This window comes from Aotus nancymaae, unplaced genomic scaffold, assembly GCF_030222135.1.
Source record: "Aotus nancymaae isolate 86718 unplaced genomic scaffold, 86718_ANA_hifiasm-v0.15.2.pri h1tg000108l, whole genome shotgun sequence".
NCBI lineage: Eukaryota > Metazoa > Chordata > Mammalia > Primates > Aotidae > Aotus > Aotus nancymaae.
The window spans coordinates 37,923,943-37,943,640 of NW_026988523.1; the positions used below are offsets into that span (position 1 = coordinate 37,923,943).

Genomic DNA, 19,698 nt, shown 5'->3' on the forward strand with positions numbered 1-19,698 from the left:
TGTACCACCACACGTAGCAAGATGATGGCTTTTTGCTGTGTTGGCACATGGCAGAAGAGATGAAAGAGCTCTCTGGGCACTATCCCAGATAGTATAAGACCACTAATCCTATCCGTGAAGGCTGTGTCCTCATAATTTAATCACCTCCCCAAAGCCCCACCTCCTAATATCATTACATTAGGGGTTAGGATTTTAACATATGAATTTTGAGGGTGACATTCAGTCCACAAGGATGATGTCACCCCAGGATAAGGGTGACCAGAGCCCTTAAACCTTGACTTACACAGCTAGACTGAAACTAGATCAAAGCATGGGACAGAAAGCTCAAGAAAGAATATTTCCTGAGGAAAAACATGTGAGATATATGTGTATGTGTTGCAGAGAAATTACCTGAATTTATCTTGAGAGAAATTTTACTATTTTGGATGTTCTAAAAGAATTAACGATAAGCACATCAAGATTGAACAAAATATTAAAGATGTGTCCTTAGCCTCAGAAAAAAATAAAGATGCATAAAGAAGAAATTTAAACATACTATATGACTTAACTATTAGTTTTATTTAGCTAGTTATGGTAATGTAAAACACCAGTCAGTGATTTAATCAACAATTGTGAAATTACTACATTGGGAAAGTGGGAAGAGAGATGACTTACATGTATTTGTAAGATGCAGGGTTCCAAAAATGTAAGAAAACAGGTATAAGAAAATTAAATTTGTATCTTCAATTGCAGCAAATCAATAGGTAATGGAGTGGCTAAAATTGAAAACTAGGAATATAACATATTATTATGAAAGGTTAAAAAATGTTGCCTCAAGTGAGTGGGAATTGGGAGCAGGAAGGTATATATTCTATACCATTGATCCAGATATGACCTATTATAAAATATAATATTTCAGAAATAGAATTCATTACCTCCAGCTAAGGGAATTTGAAAAGATCCAATTAGAGAAAAACAACAGCACTTGAACTAGTCCTATTAGAAGGAATATGAGTTTTGATATGTGGAAGTACAAAAAGTGGAATTCTAGGCCAATGGAATTGAGTAGTCAATAATTAGGGACCATCTATATATAACCAATTCTTGATGCATTTTCTGGAGTCCCTGATTGCCTCTGGCACAGAGAGCTAACTTTTACCACTCAGCCAGTAAGCCAATAAGTGAGAGATCTTTTTCACAGCTTATCTCATGTAACCCTACCACTCTGTGGTAAATATATTAACTACACCCCGTAAGTGAGGGAACTGAATTTTAAGAGGTTAAGTCATTTGCTCAAGGGTACCCTGTTAGTATGCGGTAGAGTAAAAATTTAAACACAATTATTTTCTAAAATTCCAATCTCTTTCCATCACTCTGCCTTGCTTTTTTGGAATATTTGTACATGATTTATATATTCTATATAATGTGATCACATGAAAAAACCCTGGAGAGGCAGGGCCTGCTCTCCTCCAAGCCCACCTATTTCTGTTTCTTGTTCACCATGTCCTTCCCTTGTTCTTTCACACAGCTCAAAACACAGCTAGACTTTCTATCGGAGAGAAAGCAACAACTTCAATTGCTCAAGATTCCTACTGCAAACAACATAAGCTACCCTTGCTAGTTTAAGGAGAGAGGAACTTTATTAAAAATATTAAACCCAGACCAGGCGCAGTGGCTCATGCCTGTAATCCCAGCACTTTGGGAGGCCAAGATGGGGGAGATTGCTTGAATCCAGGAGTTGAAGGCTGTTTGAGCCACAAACAGCGACCTTGTTTCTACAAAAAATTAAAAATTATCAGGGCGTGGTGACACACACCTATAGTCCCAATTACTTGGGAGGTTGAGGCAGGAGGATCACTTGATTGTCTAGGAGTTTGAGCCTGCAGGAAGCTATCATCACACCACCACACTCCAGCCTGAGTGACAGAGTAAAATCCTGTCTGAAATACACACAAACACACACACACACACACACACATATACCTCAGAGATCACTGGAGAGTGAGACTGAAGGAACAAAGTCAAGACTAAACTCACAGAAAAAAGGAAAAACAAAAATGTATTTCCCACACCTTCTCCCTCCACCCACATACATACACACCAAACCAGACAACAAAACTATTCTGAACAAGTTCACTGCTTTCTGCTCCCTAAACATATAATGCCAAGACCTGACTACACTGCAATTGCTAAATCTACAGTACAAATGCCACTTCCATATGTATGTTGCAATTGCTGCTATTGCCTAAAATCCAGACATCTCTGAAGCCAGCCACATCAGCAAGATGGAAACTCCATGGAGAGCCAGATTCTCATGTTGATGACTTCTAAATCAAGCCTCCCTAGGAAGCATCTGACAGGGCAAGCCTAGGTCACCTGTGTCCATCTTGGCTGCAAGAAAAAAACTGATAATTTGACCTCTGTCTTCTGAGGTGGGGATGTGAGAATTATTACATGTGCATTATTTAAAAGATTCTGAAAAGACACACATAAGACACATGGGCACTAAAAACTCATTCAAGAGAGATGAGGATTCCAGAATTACTCCCAGATTTCTGGCTCAGGAAAACAGGTGAATGACAGTGTCATTAGGGAGACAGGGAGCACCAAGGAGGAGTAAGTCAACATAAATGAGGAAAATGTGGGTTTAGCACTGGAGGTATTGCATTCGAGGTGCCCATAAGATATGTAAATGGAGATGTTTAATTGAATCTATGAGCCTGGAGCTTAGATGAAAGGTCAGAACTCCAGACAGTAACATGGACAGCATCCAAATACAAATGGCAGCTGATGCTGCAGAAGATGGTGATACTGTCAGGAGAGGTCATCATGACTGAGAAGGGGGCAGGCCTCCAAGCTTCGTAGAGATCAGACAGCAAGTGGTTGGGCTAAAGAGGAAGAATCAACAAGGAAGACTTAGAAAGGTCAGAGCAGTAGAGAAAAGAAACCAGACCTGGTGGAGTGCTGGAAGGCAAGGCAAAGGGTATTTCAAGGAAGATGGCATTCAGTGATGTAGTGTGTACTTGAGTGTTGCTAAGAGAGCAGATCATAAATGTTCACATGCACACATGCACACAAACACATGCACACACCCCCGCACATACCTACACACACAGATGCACACACACACCCACATGTGCACAGACACGTGCACACACGCACAGGCACAGGCACACGTGCACATGCACACACATGCACATGCACACACACACTATGTGAGGTGGCAGACATGTTTATCAGCTTCATTACAGGATCATTCCACAATGTATACAAATATCAAAACATCACATTGTATACTATAAGTATATAAAATTTTTATTTGTTGATTGCACCTCAATAAAGCTGGTGGTGGAGTGTAGGGGGAAAGAAGAATAGGGTTCAGATCTAGCAAATCCTGCTTCAGGTCTAGGAAACATCCGACAGATAATTACTGGCTTCCACCAGATTTTACCCATCATTCTATGATGTTTTGTAGCAGGAGCGGCCGCAGGAAACGGATTTCTCAGACACCAAATACAGGAGGAAGGAGGGTTTATTTGGTCGGGAGCAAGGTGGCATAGTTGCCTAACAGCCAAGCTCCCCTAATAAAGGAAGGTTCTGCCTTTATATAGGCTTATACTTTAGTTGTTACACATGGAAGAATCTTAGGTTTATAGCTTAACATGTGAAAATAGTCTCAGTTTACAGTCTCAGGAATTACATATGAAAAGGGTTTCAGTTTACAGTCTCAGGAATTACATATGAAAATATTTCAGTTTACAGTCTTAGGAATGAAAAGGGGAAGTTGATCTGAGAAGCCTGGGTCTCCCTCTTCACCCCCCATCTTTGAGACCCTCACCATTTTATAATATTAGTGAGAGGTCTCACATTCATTCTCACTTTCCAGATTTTCTGAAGAAACCAACTAATAATGTTTCATATAATATACTTGTGATGTCATTTTTTTGGTTAACTGCAGTAGTGATGAATCCCCTAATCATCTGAAGGAACAGGGGGAGTAGACAAGGGAGCAGAAAACAAACACCTATTATTATTATAACACTTATGATGAGTGTTTTGAATCCTCCCAAGGATGAGAACCAACCTTCGAATAAGGACTCAGGGTTGAATCCGTGCCACACCTGTATAGGCACGTGTGCCAGTTTGGTCATGTCTCGCACAATATCCTCCACTGCTTGCCCCTGGTCATCTATGTGCAGACAGCAGTTGGTTAGATTGAATTTTCCACAGACTCCCCCTTCAGCTGCTAGCAAATAATCTAGGGCCAGCGGTTCTGATAAATCGCGTTTCTCATTTGAGTTTCTTGTCGGGCCAAGAGGCACAGAGCTTTCCCATTTCATTAGTATTTCCAAAACAGCCTGCAACTGGATGATCCAGTTGAGCATGTAAATAGGGGTCCGGTATCTCCACGAGCCATCCTCGGCCCATGTGGCCAGCCCATCATACTTAATAATTCTCTCCAGTGGCCACTCATCATCTGTCCAATCTCCTATTTTTAGGTCTCTCTTCTCCCTAGCAGAGTAGACTGGATACCCTAACAGCTCACCTGTCTTAACAGATAATAGGAAGAAAGAGGGCTTAATGATGCCTATGACAGCTACCTGTCCATCTCCCAGATTACACACCTTATGCTGAGTACCATTATATAAACAGGTTCCCTTCTGTGTCCCTGTACATTTATAAGAACGGTAGTACAAAAGAATGGCAGTAACTTTTATGTCATACCTGGTGTACATACTGAGGGCATTCTTCAAAATTAGTTAATGTTCCTATGTACAAGTCCAAATATTAGGAAGAACAAGTCCCATGATGAATTTCCTCATGCTTCGGCAGTGCGTGGACCAGCCAGCTTCCGGGATGTGGCTGGAGCAAGGCTTGTTGTCCTTTTTAAGGTGCTTCTGCAGTCCTTGCCTTGGTCTAAGTCTCAGCTGTTGCTGGTTTCTTACACGGCTGTGGTGGATTCAGGCTGGGATTCCCTCTACCTTCATGGCTGTGGGAGTGATCAGGATCAGGTCTGAGGTCCTTTCCATTGTGGCTTTAGAGGGGCTGTACTCCTGTCCTTTTTCCACATGTGATTACCTAGTGAGAAAGGACGAACTGGGGAGAAAAAGGCTTACAGGACATCTGTCATTTACCCAGATTGAAATATCCTGGGCAATTTTCCCTAGAGCTCATAACTGGTGTCCTAACTCAATCTCCCCCCACTCCCAAGGAGTTCCCGGGAGTGCCCGGAGTATGGGAGGGGGCCTATGATGTAAGATTTCATAAGGGGAATATCCTGTCTTCCTTGAGGGGGTGCATCTAATTTTGAATAGGTGCATCTAATTTTGAATAGGGAACAAGGGAAGTGCCTGTGCCCACTCTAATCTTGTTTCCTGGCACAGTTTCCCTAAGCTGTTTTTGATGGTCTGGTTCATTCTTTCCACTTTTCTGGAACTCTGAGGTGGGTAGGCAGCGTGCAGTTTCCAGGTGATACCCAAGGCCATTGCTGTTTTCCGTACTAAGTCTGCCACAAATGCTGGTCCATTGTCTGATCTGATACGCAGTGGCAGTCCAAACCTAGGGATAAAATCTTGAAGCAGCACACGGGTTACTTCATGGGCTCTTTCAGTCCCACTCAGAGTATGTGCACACTGGGACCAACAAATACTTATGTCCCCCACACTTGGACATTTCAATAAAGTCTACCTGGAGATCTTCAAACGGAGCTGCTCCATAAGCTTGAATTCCAGGGGGAAGAGTTGGACCCTGCCTTGAGTTGTGTTGCCAACATGTAATGCATCGCTGTCCCAGTTTTGGTTAAGGCTGCTAAGTGTGAGATGTAAAAGTACCAGCCCAACATCTTTTCAAGCGACACTTGACCTAAATGAGTGGTCTCATGTATGGCTTGTACAGCTGCTGCCCCCAGCAGCTGCTATTCTTCCATCTGGCAGGTGGATCCATCCTTCTTTAATCAGTTGCCCCCTTCTGTCTGGAGAAAGTCTCTTTCCTCCTTACAGTAACTAGGTATTAGATCAGGGATCTGGGGAATCAGCGGGGCTATAGCTGCTATTTGGTAGGGGGCAGATGCTGCCTTACGAGCTGCTGAATCAGCTCGGGAATTTCTCAGGGCTACGGAGGTGTGAGCCCACTGATGTCCTCAGCAATGCATGAAAGCCACCCTCCAGGGCTTCCAGACTGCTTCTAGCAGCTGCAGAATTTCATCCTGATACTTTATTTCTTTTCCCCCTGAAGTTAACAGGCCTGTCTCTTTGTACAGTGCTCCATGTACTTGGAGAGTCAGGAAGGCATATCAAGAGTCAGTGTAAGTGTTTACAACCTCATCTTTACTCAGCTCTAGGGCTCGAGTTAAAGCAATGAGTTCAGCCTTCTGAGCTGAGGTGCCCTGAAGCAGGGATTTGGCCTTGATTACAGTGTCCAGAGTTACCACGGCTTAGCCTGCACATCTTTCCCCTTGTGGATTGACAAAGCTGCTCCCATCCACATACGACTCCCAGTCTACTACTGTCCATGGCTGATCCTGAAGATCAGGCCTGCTGGAATAGACTGTGTCCAGGACTTCAACACAGTTGTGTTCAATGGGACCCTCTGACATTGGGAGCAAAGTGGCGGGGTTTAAAGTGTTGCAGACTTCAATGGTGATGCGGGGATTTTCACATAGCAGGCCCTGGTATTTGGTCAGCCTAACATTTGATAACCAGTGGCGCCCTCTGGTGTTCATTAGAGTCACTACTGCATGAGGTGCCTTGATATTTAGGTTCTGTCCCAGAGTTAGCTTAACTGCTTCTTGTGCTAGCAGAGCAGTTGCTGCCAGGGCCCTTAAGCATGGGGGCCATCCTTTGGAAACTCCATCTAGCTGCTTGAAGAGGTAAGCTACAGGCCTGGGCCAAGGTCCTACTGTTTGGACTAGGACCCCAACTGCCACTTTTTCTCTTTCTGCCACATATAATGTGAAGGGCTTTGTTAAATCAGGCAGCCCCAAAGCTGGAGCTGACATTAGTTTCGCTTTCAGTTCCTGATAGGCCTGACGCTGCTGGGATCCCCATTCAAAGGGCTCCTTGTCTCCCCCTTTTGTCACATCATAGAGGGGTTTGGCTAGTACTGCAGTTTGGAAATCCACAATTTACAAAACTCACCGCTCCCAGGAACTCTCTCACCTGCCTTTTAGTCTCAGGTTCTGTCACTCTGCAAGCGGCTTGCTTCTTCTCTGCTTCTAGGCTGCGTTCCCCCTTCCATATGGTAAGCCTCAGATACTGCATTTGCTTTTTGGTAAATCTGGGCTTTCCTTTTAGACACTTTATACACACAGTCCTCCACGTGCTGAAATAAGGCATTTGTTTGCACAACCGACTGCCATGGGGTGTCCCAATAGAAGGTTATCAGCATACAGGGGCAGCATGCAAGCGAGAAGCTTCTGGGGGGTGGTCACGGGTTGATGCCTCCCCAAGGATGATGATGAGAGAGTTTTTGAGGCCCTGGGAAGCTGGGTCCAGGTGTATTGAGTGGCTACACCTGCTTCTGGCTTTCTCCCATTGAAATGCAAATAGTTTTTGACTTTCAAAAGCCAGCCTGATGCTAGAGGAAGCATCCTTTAAGTCCAAGCCGGTGAATCAACCATCCTCTGCTGGCAATAATCCCAGCAGTGTATATGGATTAGGCACAGTTGGGTGCAAAGTCACTGTGGCCTGATTGACCAGGCACAAATCTTTTACTGGCCTGTAGTCTTTGGTCCCTGGTTTGAGAACAGGCAAGAGGGGGGTGTTCCATGGAGACTGGCAATGAACTATAATTCCATAGTCCTTTTAGCATTTTAGATGGACCTGAATGCCTTCTAGCGCCTCTTGGGGAACCAGATACTGCTTTTGTCTAACCAGCTGAGCCCCAGGCTTGACTTCAATGAGCACAGGGGCCTGGTTAATTGCCAGTCCAGGTGGATTGTCCTCTGCCCAGACCTTATGCCATTGTTTTGCTAACTCAGGCTCTACTTCCTGGTCTGGTTCGGTTACGAAGTCTCCACTCTTCCTCATGAGGCACCCCGAGGGCCATTATGACCCCAGTTTTAGGCAATGCCAACTGTAAGATGCCATATTTATCATACCCTGGTTTTTGGGACTCTCAGGATCAAAAGGAGTGTGCATGCAGTAAGCTTCACACAGTCTTTCATAGAATTGGGTAGGGCTTTCATCTTTTCCTTGAAGAACCTCAGAGACTTTATAAATGTTTGTAACTCTCTGGGCCCCTTTTTTTAAATCCTTCCAGCAAGGCTTCTCTGTACCGCATTAGCCTTTGCATGCCCTCCGGGGTGTTCAGATCCCACTGGGGGTCAGTTCCCGGTAACTGGACCCTGACATACTCTTGGGGGTTCTGGTAATCTGCGGGAACATGCTCTTCCAGCCAATTGGAAGTGGCTTGGCATATTCTCCGCCTTTCGTCCATGTTAAAAAGATGCATAAGCAGCTGATGGCAATCAGCCCAGATGGGGTTATGAGTCTGAATAATAGTTTGCAGTAGATCAATGAGAGCTTGGGGTTTTTCGGTATAAGACGGGTTGTTATTTTTCCAATTGATAAGATCAGCCAAGGTGAATGGCAGGTATGTGAAAACACTCCTCTCTACCATGTGGCCGTCCTCATCCACTCCTGTGTACCCTTTCTCTCTCAAAGGCATCTGCACCCCAGCCTTGGGTCATAGATGGGCTTCCAGAGGGGGAGTTCCCTCTGGGAAGTGGGCAGCAATGTGTGGAGTTTTTCCACATTCTCTTTTGTCTGCTCTGGAGGATTTGGGGGTGTGCAGCTCTGGTGGAGATGCTGAGGCTTCTGGCCCAGGGGCAGGGAGTCCTTGAGGAGGAGGAGGTATTATTGACAGAAACTCTTCTGCCACTGGGTTGACCAAAACCTTGGGAGTCCGCTTTTCTCAGTGGTGAGGGGGATCGTGGTTTCTAGCAGTCTGTCCCTTGGCTACTAAAACAGTCGCTGCCTGCTCTCTTAGCCACTTTGGAGGGTTTAACACTAACTGCAACCACAAATCTATGTATGGAAATTGATCGAGGTGTTCTAGCTTGCCATATATAACTTCATGCCTTACTTTGGAGACAAGGAACCTGTCTAGGGTCCCTTCTGGGGGCCAACCTATCCTAAATGCTGGCCAATCTTCCCTACATAAAACCCTTGATTTCTCTGGTGTCATAGTTACTTTATAATTTCCACTAAATCCCTTCTTGAAATTTCTCAGCATGGTTTCTAAAGGTGTGGGCTTGCTATGGGAGTGACCCATATTAACATGTCAAAGAAACAATTCCCACAGTTAGGAGAGTGTTAGTTCACTCACAGCAGTTCCCACCTAGCAAGACGCAGCACAGAGCACTCTCCGATTTACATTCACTTCAATCCTTTTACAATACCCAGAGGTTTCTTCGCTCAACCTTCTGTGGCTGTCTCTAATTCTTACAAATTGCTTAACACATTAGGCCCTTCCTAATGGGCCCGATACCTTTCACAACTGATGAGTCTGGCTGGACACATCTACACACACAGACACACATCCGATTGCTCTCCTTCCAATTCAAAACCACAAGCAAAAGCTTCCAAGGTTAGTTACAGAGAGAGCTACCTTTAAAAGTGCCTATCTGGCACCCCTGCGTGATCAGGTCATGCTTCTATCCAAAATGGGGTGCGCTACTTTCCGGGGTTCAATCTTACCAAATTCAGTGGTCTGGACTTCTTCAAATACTCGTTCCTCCTCGGTGTTCAGCCACTGGGTGGATCCACACTGCAGGGCCTCCCTGCTCTGCTCTGGCAAGGCTTTTCCATCAGGCAAATACCTGCCTAAGAGCACTCTCAGGATGCGTCACCCCAGTGAGCAGGAGTCCCCCTGCAGGGATGCACCACAGGGCTAGGCAAACCACCTAAGAGACTTTTTCCCACTGTCTGCTATCCGAGACTCGCTTCCCGGCCAAAGCACCAAAAATGTAGCAGGAGTGGCCATGGGAAACAGATCTCTCAGACACTGAATACAGGAGGAAGGAGGGTTTATTAGGCCAGGAGCAAGGTGGCATAGTTGCCTAACAGCCAAGCTCTCCTAACAAAGGAAGGTTCTGCCTTTATATAGGCTTATACTTTAGATGTTACACGTGGAAGAATCTTAGGTTTATAGCTTAACATATGAAAAGGGTCTCGGTTTACAGTCTCAGGAATTACATATGAAAAATGTTTCAGTTTACAGTCTCAGGAATTACATATGAAAAATGTTTCAGTTTACAGTCTCAGGAATTACATATGAAAAGGTTTCAGTTTACAGTCTCAGGAATTACATATGAAAAGGTTTCAGTTTACAGTCTTAGGAATGAAAAGGGGAAGTTGATCTGAGATGCCTGGGTCTCCCTCTTCAGTTTAATTTGGTTTGCTCTACTTATATTTGATCTCAACGTACTAAAACAGAGAGTAGGTAAAAAGGCAATAAGGGTCAGGCAATAATATTAATAAAAGCCAGAGAATAGATCCTAAAGCTCTTCCAGCTTCTGAACCTATCACCTTTGTCCTCATTGTCAGTGTCTCTCCTCTTTCCACCTCATGACCATGGATGCTTTGTTTGTGACATGAGTCTGTCTCTATTATCCTGTTGGCCAGCTCATCAGAGAGCTCTGGGGCCAGGCCTTTCCTGGCCTCCCTCTGTCCACATACACTTGCCCTCTACTTCATCCTCCTCTCCCAACTGGCTAATTCCTACTCATCCCCAGGTCCCTCTTTATATCTCACTTCCCCCAAAATTTATTTTCTAATCCTCCAAGTTCAAGTCTGAGTTAAGCACTCCTGTTGTTTATTTTCCCATCATCTCAAGGATTTTCCATCATAGCAATAAAGTGCAGAGAAGTAAACTCACAGGCTTGGACACTATGCCTGTGCAAAATAAAATCCCTGCTCCACTAACTTGTGTGACCTTGAGCAAGTCTCTTAATCTATTGAAGGTTGACAGTCACTAATCCTAGAAGGTATTGTGAAAATTAAGAGTTCACATATTTAAAACACTAAGCAAAGTAACTCAAAGTACTTTCTCATCCTTACTTCCCTTTTACTGTTACTGGAACTGCAACTTTCCCACTGACCTAGGCTCCCAACCCAATAGTCTCTCCTTCTTCCCTTTTCCTTGACCCCTAGGCTACTCAACATCCTTTATATTGACAATACTAGTGACAGGGCTGAGTCGGGGTGATGGTAGGGATGATGGCAGTCAGGCGAGGCTGCAGTAAAAAAAAAAAAAAAAAATCTACCATGGCTGAGACTAAGTTAACCTTTAAATGTCTGTGGAAGGAATCATACTTGGCTGAACTGTGGGAGTATACCTGAAGACAAGAACGGGGGGATCAGGAGGATGATTTTGGTATTTATAGCCCAACATTTATAGTAATCATTTGTTAATAAATTCTTAATAATAATAACCTATGATTTCATGCCAGGCTTTTCTTTTATTCTGCTAAGTCTATTATTTTTTTAATGTAATAGTGATGAGCAGCAGAGTTTGGTCAATTTCTGCATTGCCAGAGTGATCCTCTGATCCCTAAGGTTTTTTTGCATAATGAAAACATTTTCAGTTTATTCTTGCTTCTCTCCTGTTTCTCATTTAACCAAGTAGATGAAGGGAAATTACAAAATGTTGGAAAGATTTAATGCAACTGGTGATAAGTTGGGCCTCCAGTTGGAACGTCGGGTGAACAGAAAAAGGGGAAGAGGCATAGGATGATTTTGATGTTACCAGGCCTGCTTGAGGTCTGGGGGTGCCTGAACTGCCTCTGGAAAAGGGCTTGAGGTATGTGACGATGAGATGTGGGACACAAAAGTTGTGTCTCTGATTTTTTGATCCTACATCTTCCTCATCATGTGGCTGAGATGTTTTTTCAATGAAATAACATGCCTTAGAACCATGAGAGGAAGGAGTGCCAGGATTCAGGAGCTGCATGAGTCAGCTGGGCTGGGTGTCTCCTTCTTCATAGTGTCAAGGGCATGACCTACGGTTTCAGTCTTGCTTTCCCAGTTCAATATCAAAACATATGCCTCCATGGAGGCAAATGATGTTCCTCCACAAGCCCCAGCTTCAATGAAACTGCAGTGTCTAAATAACTGCAGCTTTTTCTTTCTATGTATTGATGGCTGATATGATCTAAATACTTGTCTCCTCCAAAACTCTTGTTGAAAGGTGGTAATATTGAGAGGTGGGGTCTTTAAGAGGTGATGGGTCATGAGGGCTCTGCTCTCATGAATGGATTAATGACTTAATGGACTAATGGCTTATGATGGGAGTGGGACTTACGGCTTTAAAAAAAGGAAGAGAGACGTGAGCTGCTTCACTAAGCTGCCTCTCCATGGGATGCTCTGTACTGCCTTAGGACTCTGCAGAGTCCCCATAAGCAAGAAGGCCCTCACCAGATGAGATCCTCAACCTTGCACTTCTCAGCCTCCAGAATTGTAAAAAATAAATTTTGTTTCTTTATACATTACCCAGTTTCAGGTACTCTGTATAAGCAACACAAAATGGACCCAAACAATGACTAAGAGCAGCTGTGTTCACAGGTATCTCCATTTTCACACTTTAATTTAGTTCATCACCAAACCCATTACATCTTACTTCCCTCCTTCATCCTTTATTCAAAGAAAACACTGACTAGTTTCTTAAGAAAACTTGGTTAAGGACTGTCATTTGTATGAGATGGGAAAGGTGTTTGCAGCCTGGGAGACCATTTCTGGCATGAGAGACCAGCTATGAGCCTCTGACCTAGGTGCTTACAAGCATTATTTCAATTTAATATTCCTAACAATCCTGCAAAGTGAGCACTATTATTATTCTTATTTTATAGATGAGAAAATAGAGGCAAGGTGTTGTGTGAATGGACCAAGGTGATACAATTAGTGAATGGTAGAAATGGGATTTGGACTTCATCTGGTGTCACCAAAGCACATCCTCTTAAACGCTACCAAACACTGCCTCCTGGTGGCAGAATGAAGAAGTTCATTTTGTCTATGAGAAGTTCATTTTGTTGAAGAAGTTTAACCTGGTGGCAAAATGAAGAAGTCCAAGTCCATAACCAAAGTGTATCAAGAAATAGAAGCACAGGAGGTGGATATAAAGCATGTGGCTTGCTTAAAGAAGCCCCTATGTTGGATTGTTTGTTCAGCCCCCTTACCTAAGGGCTCCCCTGCTTAGTTTCACTATCTGGCTCTAACTTAAAAAATTACTTTCCTAGTTTCACTCTTTTACTCTCAGGATAGCTGAATGCAAAACAAAATAAAACAGGATCACTCTGCTTAGTTCTTTAAATTATGTGCCAGTCCAAACAAAAATGGCCACTCAAAACATTTATCCTGAGTCCCAGAATCACACGATCACAAGAATATACACATGATTTCCTACATCAGTTATTCTTCTAGGCTTTCCATAAATCACTGCTCTTTCATCTCTCCCCTACCGATTCTATTGGTCTTTAGTTCAGTAACTATTTATTTTTAGTAACTGAACTGAAGGCTGTTATCATCTAGGTCCCTCAACCTGACAACCAAAGTGCCTATTCTCCTGGGTGCTAGAAGTGTTACAGCTGACACCTGAGTCTGTGTTCCAGGACTGCCCTCTGCTGAAGGGAACTGCCTTCCCCGAGATTGCATCCCTCCATGGAGAAAGCCTGAAGCCAAGGATTGGTCTATGAGGAGGTTCAAGGTCACAACCTTCTTGCTTCACTTACTCATACTAGAGGCCATCCCAACTCTAGGATTCCCAGGGGGGTTGGCTGCAGCCCTCATTACAATTTAACATTTCCCTCTGCCCAACCCAGTTTCCCTCTCTCCTTTATAGGGTTTCCCAAGAGCACCCTGTAATAAACTTCCTGCAGACAAATCTAACAGTCTGTTTCTTGAGGATGCAACTTAAGACAACATTCAACTCTTAACTTCAGTCATATTAAAAAATACTGCCGCTTTAAAGTGCAGGAATGCAGTGTAAAGATACATACGCCAGAAAAAGATATGAGTATAAAGTGCAAAAATATACCAGAAGGTAAAAATAATACATGAATTTAAAGTCTGTGAATCAGTCTCTCTCGCATGCTGCTAGAAAGTGTGTGATTGCTTCACATTTCATAATTTTGTCATTGTAATTGTCATCGTGCCACTAAAATTCCATACCTTTCCATTTTGTTTTTGTTTTATCTCTAAGTAAAAATGTTTAACTAAATACCTTCTATGGCCACTTCAGACCAAGTCCAGAACTTACCTTAAGGTGAAAACTCCTACTGTCTTTCTTACAAGGTTGTGTTTGGGAGGTTTTTCGTTTGCCTTTTAGTTTTTACCGTGAGCAGTTTGTCTAGTCCCCTGACATGGAACTGGAGGTAACCGGAGGTAACTGGAGACACAGATCCCTTTGTCAGAGTCAGCATCAGATATGTGTAAGGCATATTTTGCCTCTAGGAAACCATTAGGGAAATAATTTTTGATTGCTCTTTGAGTTAAAATTCTGTTTTACATTGATGCTAAAAACTTCCCCTAAGCAACCTCTACCACATTAGCATAAAGTGTCTAAGTTTCAAAGATTCAACCTCAAATGGCTCCCTTGTGTTACTCAGGAAGCAGAATACCAGGAGAAATGGTTATTTCTTCTTCCTGAGTAACTTCCTATTGACCTCTCTTTCCTTTCAGTCTCTTATTGAAATGAAAACATCAGAATGAAGGGGGCAGGCTGTATGTGGGAAGGATGAATCACCATTAAATAAGAAACCTTAATCCTAATGCTAAACTTATAGAAATTGGTTTGTATGGTCCTGAGAATGATAAAAATAATTAATAAAAATAACTTTAAAAGTTATGTAATAAAGTAATAATACAGCTAGAAAAATAAATTACTTTTTAAAAAAATTTATTTATTTTACTTTAGGTGCATACTATATCTGACATTTCTCCCCATGTTATCCCTCCCCACCCCCCACCTCCCACTGTCTCTCCCCTACCCTCCCCAACTGTCCCCTGTGTGTGATGCTTCTCTCCCTGAGTCCATATGTTCTCATTGTTCAACACCTATCTATGAGTGAGAACATATGGTGCTTGGTTTTCTGTTCTTGTGTCAGCTTGCTGAGAATGATGGTTTCCAGATTTATCGAAGTCCCTACAAAGGACACGAACTCATTGTTTTTTCCTTTTTCTTTGTCCAGTCTATCATTGATGGGCATTTGGGTTGGTTCCAGGTCTTTGCTATTGTACACAGGGCTGCAATGAACATACGTGTGCATGTGTGTTTATAGTAGAATGACTTATAGTTCTTTGGGCATATACCCAATAGTGGGATTGCTGGGTCAAATGGAATTTCTATTTCTAGATCCTTGAGAAATCCGCACACTGTCTTCCACAATGGTTGAACTGATTTCCACTCCCACCAACTGTGTAACAGTGTTCCTATTTCTCCACATCCTCTCCAGCATCTGTTGTCTCCAGATTTTTTAATGATTGCCATTCTAACTGGTGTGAGATGATATCTCAGTGTGGTTTTGATTTGCATTTCTATAATGACCAGTGATGATGAGCACTTTTTCATATGTTTGTTGGCCTCAAATATGTCCTCTTTTGAAAAGTGTCTGTTCATATCCTTTGCCAACTTTTGAATGGGGTTGTTTGTGTTTTTCTTGTATATCTGTTTTAGTTCTTTGTAGATCCTGGATATTAGCCCTTTGTCAGATGGGCAGATTGCAAAAACTTTTTCCCATTCTGTTGGTTGCCAATTCACTCTAATGATGGTTTCTTTTGCAGTACAGAAGCTCTGGAGTTTAATTAGATCCCATTTGTCTATTCTGGCTTTTATTGCCATTGATTTTGGTGTTTTAGTCATGAAGTCTTTGCCTATGCCTATGTCCTGGATGGTTTTGCCTAGGTTTTCTTCTAGTGTTTTTATGGTGTTAGGTTTTCTGTTTAAATCTTTGATCCATCTGGAGTTAATTTTAGTGTAACGTGACAGGTAGGGGTCCAGTTTCTGCTTTCTGCACATTGCTAGCCAGTTTTCCCAATGCCATTTATCAAACATGGAGTCCTTTCCCCATTGCTTGTTTTTGCTGGGTTTGTCAAAGATCAGATGGTTGTAGATGTGTGGTGTTTCTTCTGGGGTTTCTGTTCTGTTTCATTGGTCTATGTCTCTGTTTTGGTACCAGTACCATGCTTTTTTGATTATGGTAGACTTGTAGTATAGTTTGAAGTCTGGCAGTGTGATGTCTCTGGCTTTGTTCTTTTTGCTTAGGATTGTCTTGGCTATGTGGGGTCCCTTGTGATTCCATATGAAGTTTAAAGTGGTTTTTTCCAGTTCTGAGAAGAAGGTCATTGGTAGCTTAATGGGGATAGCAATGAATCTATAGATTACTTTGGGCGGTATGGCCATTTTCATGATATTGATTCTTCCTAACCATGAGCATGGAATATTTCTCCATCTGTTTGTGTCCTTTCTTATTTCTTTGAGCAGTGGTTTGTAGTTCTCCTTGAAGAGGTCCTTTACATCCTTTGTTAGTTGTATTCCTAGGTATTTTATTCTTTTTGCAGCAATTGTGAATGGGTGTTCGCTCTTGATTTGTCTCTCTGTTTGTCTGTTATTGGTGTATAGGAAGGCTTGTGATTTTTGCACATTGATTTTGTATCCTGAGACTTTGCTGAAGTTGCTTATCAGTTTGAGAAGATTTTGAGCTGAGATGATGGGGTCTTCTAGATGTACAATCATGTCATCTGCAAATAGAGATAATTTGACTTCCTCCTTTCCTAATTGAATACCCTTTATTTCTTTTTCTTGCCTGATTGCTCTGGCTAGAACTTCCAATACTATGTTGAATAGGAGTGGTGAGAGAGGGCATCCTTGTCTAGTGCCTGATTTCAAAGGGAATTCTTCCAGCTTTTGCCTGTTCAGTATGATATTGGCTGTAGGTTTGTCATATATAGCTTTTATCATGTTATGATATGTTCCATCGACACCTAGTTTATTGAAAGTTTTTAGCATGAAGGGCTGTTGAATTTTATTGAAGGCCTTCTCTGCATCTATTGAGATAATCATGTGGTTTTTGTCTTTGGTTTCATTTATGTGATGGATTACATTTATAGATTTGCATATGTTGAACCAGCCTTGCATCCCCAGAATGAAGACTACTTGGTCATGATGGATAAGCTTCTTGATGTGCTGTTGCAATCTGTTTGCCAGGATTTTATTGAAGATTTTTGCTTCGATGTTCATCATGGATATTGGCCTGAAGTTTTCTTTTTTAGTTGAGTGTCTGCCTGGTTTTGGTATCAGGATGATGTTGGTCTCATAAAATGAGTTAGGGAGGATTCCCTCCTTCCGTATTGTTTGATACAGTTTCAGAAGGAATGGAACCAACTCCTCTTTGTAGGTCTGGTAGAATTCAGCTGTGAACACGTCTGGATCTGGACTTTTTTTCGTTGGTAGGCTATTGATTGCTGCCTCTACTTCAGCCCTTGTTATTGGTCTATTCAGGATTTCAGCTTCCTCCTGGTTTAGTTTTGGTAGAGTACAAGTGTCTAGGAATTTATCCATTTCTTCCTGGTTTACTGGTTTATGTGAGTAGAGCTGTTTGTAGGAATCTCTGATGGTAGTTTGTATTTCTGTGGGACCAGTGGTGATATTCCCTTTATCGTTTTTTATTGCATCTATATTATTCTTCTCCCTTTTCTTTTTTATTAATCTGGCTAGCTGTCTGTCTATTTTGTTGATCTTTTCAAAAAACCAGCTCCTGGCTTTATTGATTTTTTGAAGGGTTTTTTGTGTCTCTATTTCCTTCAGTTCTGCTCTGATCTTAGTTATCTCTTGTCTTCTGCTAGCTTTTGAGTTTTTTTTGATCTTGCTCCTGTAGTTCTTTCAATTTTGATGGTAGGGTGTTGATTTTAGATCTTTCCTCTCTTCTCTGGTGGGCATTTATTGCTATAAATTTCCCTCTCGATACTGCTTTAAAGGTGTCCCAGAGATTCTGGTACATTGTGTCTTCATTCTGGTTGGTTTCAAAGAACATCTTTATTTCTGCCTTCATTTCATTGTTTATCCAGTCAACATTCAGAAGCAAGTTGTTTAGTTTCCAGGTGGTTGTGCAGGTTTGAGTGTGTTTCTTGATCCTGAGTTCTAGTCTGATTATGCTGTGGTCTGATAGACTGTTTGTTATGATTTCCGTTCTTTTGAATTTGCTAAGGAGTGATTTGCTTCCAATGATGTGGTCAATTTTAGAGCAAGTGCAATGTGGTGCTGAGAAAAATGTATATTCTGTGGATTTGAGGTGGAGCATTCTGTATATGTCTGTTAGATCCACTTGGTCGAGCTCTGCATTCAAGTCCTGGATATCCTTGTTAATTTTCCATCTCGTTGATCTGTCTAATGTTGACAGTGGAGTATTGAAGTCTCCCACTATTATTGTGTGGGAGTCTAAATCTAGTTTTAGGTCGTTAAGAACTTACTTTATATATCTGGGTGCTCCTGTGTTGGGGGCGTATATATTTAGGATAGTTAACTCTTCCTGTTGGATTGATCCTTTTACCATTATGTAATGTCCTTCTTTGTCTCTTTTGATCTTTGTTGGTTTGAAGTCCACTTTATCAGAGACTAGGATTGCAACCCCTCCTTTTTTGTACTCCATTTGCTTGGTAAATCTTCCATCCCTTTATTTTGAGTCTATGTGTTTCTTTGTATGTGAGATGGGTTTCTTGAATACAGCACACTGATGGGTTCTGACTTTTTATCCAGTTTGCCAGTCTGTGTCTTTTGCTTGGGGTGTTTAGGCCATTTACATTCAATGTTAATATTGTTATGTGTGAATTTGATCCTGCCATTTTGTTGCTGGCTGGTTTTCTTTCTCATTAGTTGACTCATTTTCTTCATTACATTTTTGGTCTTGCCAACTGGTTTGCTTTTGCAGTGACTAGTACTTGTTCCTTTCCATGCTTAGTGTTTCTTTCAGGAGCTCTTGTAAGGCAGGTCTGGTGGTGACAAAATCTCTCAATAATTGCTTGTCCATGAAGCTTAGTTTGTCTGGATATGAGATTCTGGGTTGAAAGTTCTTTTCTTTAAGGATGTTGAATATTGGCCCCAACTCTCTTCTGGCTTGTAGAGTTTCTGCTGAGAGATCTGCTGTGAGTCTTATTGGCTTCCCTCTGTGGGTGACCTGACCTTTCTCTCTGGCTGCCCTTAGCATTTTTTCCTTATTTTGACCCTGGTGAATCTGACAATTATGTGCCTTGGGGTTGCTCTTCTTGAGGAATATCTTTGTGGAGTTCTCTGTATTTCTTGAATTTGAAATTTGGACTGCTTTGCTAGGCTTGGGAAGTTCTCCTGGATAATATCCTGGAGTGTTTTTTCCAGCTTGGATTCATTCTCCCCCTCATATTCAGGTACACCAATCAAGCATAGATTAGTTTTTTCACATAATCCCATGTTTCTTGGAGGCTTTGCTCATTTCTTTTCACTTTTTTTTCTCTTGTATTGCCTTCTTTTTTTATTTCCTTGAGTTGATCTTCAATCTCTGATATCCTTTCTTCTGCTTGATCGATTCAGCTATTAAAACTTGTGTTTGCTTCACGTAGTTCTCGTGCTGTGTTCTTCAACTCCATCAAGTCGTTTATGTTCTTCTCTAATCTGGTTATTCTAGTTAGCATTTCGTCTAACCTTTTATCAAGGTTTTTGGTTTCTTTGCATTGTTAGAACGTGTTCCTTTAGCTC

The 19,698-nt window shown here is 42.2% G+C and overlaps 1 protein-coding gene across 1 annotated transcript in view; it reads right to left on the reverse strand.

The window, feature by feature from the left end:
- AIM2 (absent in melanoma 2) overlaps window positions 1-19,698 on the reverse strand; it is a 177,432-nt gene that overhangs the window by 41,074 nt on the left and 116,660 nt on the right. The window lies entirely within an intron of this gene.